The sequence below is a fragment of the Echinops telfairi genome, unplaced genomic scaffold (genome assembly GCF_000313985.2).
Source record: "Echinops telfairi isolate 266 unplaced genomic scaffold, ASM31398v2 ScPeMD7_7457;HRSCAF=8495, whole genome shotgun sequence".
Classification (NCBI taxonomy): Eukaryota; Metazoa; Chordata; class Mammalia; order Afrosoricida; family Tenrecidae; genus Echinops; species Echinops telfairi.
In genome coordinates this window covers 7,810,598-7,812,294 of record NW_022111357.1, presented here as the reverse complement: position 1 = coordinate 7,812,294, position 1,697 = coordinate 7,810,598, and positions in this window count along the sequence as shown.

Here is a 1,697-nt window from a genome sequence, read left to right as displayed (position 1 = left end):
CACTTGCCTTCTCGGCCAAGCCTCTTGAAGGAACTAGCCTTCACCCCCAACTCTGCCCTCCTCAGGGGAGCTTCTCTACCCCAGGCCTGAACCCCATCTGTGACCTAGTGCCCCTGCCTCTTCTAAAAGCTCCTCCTCAGGTCCTTCTCTGGCCCTGCCCACTCTGCAGGCCTAGGCTGGCCTCAAGCAGCTAGCCCAGGCCTCTTCTCTTACAGGGTTCTCCTGAGCCTCTCATCCCCCACCAAGGATTCACTCATCTTCTCCCTTGAGCCCCAGGATCCTATGTTCAGTTATCGACTGAGCATTTCTGCCTGGCTGGTCCTAGACACCTCCATCCCAACTGCTCTCACAGCCATCTCCCCATTAGCTGCTCCTCCCTACCCCAGATGTCCAGGCTGGAACTCTGAACCTCACTTTACCCGGGTAAGGTTGAACTCTCTAGCCCAGACAGTGCCTTCCAGCAGAAGGAGACCTGGTGGGACAAGTTTGACACTTTGCTGCTAACCAAATGGTGGGCGTCAAACCCAGCAGCTCTGCAGGAGAAAAACCTAAAAACCTGGTGATTTGCTTGCACAACAATTTCACCCCCGTAAACCCTAGGGGGCGCTAGGAGTTGGCATCGACTCAACAGCACACACCACCTTCTGATAGAGTCAGCCCCTCCTCACTATCTTCCCGGGGCACTCTGGTGCAATAACCAACCTATACAACCATACATAGCAGCCCGCTTCCCTTCCACTCTGACCCTCAATCCTGTCCTATGGAATTCAGCTCTTCTACCTCTCTCACTTCTGTTCCCCCCTTTCCCTTCCCTGATGCAACCCTTGTTCTCCCTCAACACGCAGTAGCCCGGTGCCGGGCACATCCCAGCCCCACAGACGTGACCTTCATTTCTTACATTAAACTGCCAAAACCTCCCTGGGATTATCATAACGGTCTCGATCGTTCAGCCTCCAGTTTCTCTCGGTTTCTTTCAATACCCTGCATGCTTCGAGTTAAAGAAACCATTGGTCATAGAGCCCATTTCAACGTCTGCGCTCCCCCCACCCCCACGCCCAGTATGCCGAGTAGGGTTGAACTGCAGAGGGTTGACGGTGGTGGATTTTGATTTGTAGATCACCAGACCTTTCCTCCAAGGTGTGTCTGGGTGGCCTCAAACCATCCACCTTCTGGGTAGTAGCTAAGTGCTTAACCGATGCATCACCCAAGGGCTCCATCGACACCAACAGGGCTTTCTCAAATCTCTCTGTGTATCAGACCCACCTAGAGGCCCCACCCCAGTCATCCAGATTTAGTAGTGGGAGCGGGGGTGGGCAGGGCCCCATCATTGCATCTCTAAGAAGCATCCAGGTGACGCTGATGCTAACTCTCAAGACCACACTTCGGGCATCATGACTCCTTATGATTGATTTAGATAAAGCCCAGTTTAGCCGATGGCCCTACCGTTTCTCATGGCTCCCTCATACTGCTGGAATCAATTTCAAATTTCTCATACTGCAATTTCACATGGCTTCCTGTAGGAGGTAGCCTAATTTAGATTGGGGAGGGTGATGACTGGTTAGGATGGAGGAGACTGGGTAGAGGGCCTGATGAAAGCCACAATTCACAGAGCAGAGAGGTGTTGGTGTAAAGGAGGCCCGGATCCAGCTCACTGCGAGTCTGTGCCCCTCTCTCCATGTCACTGCCTCTCTCCATCC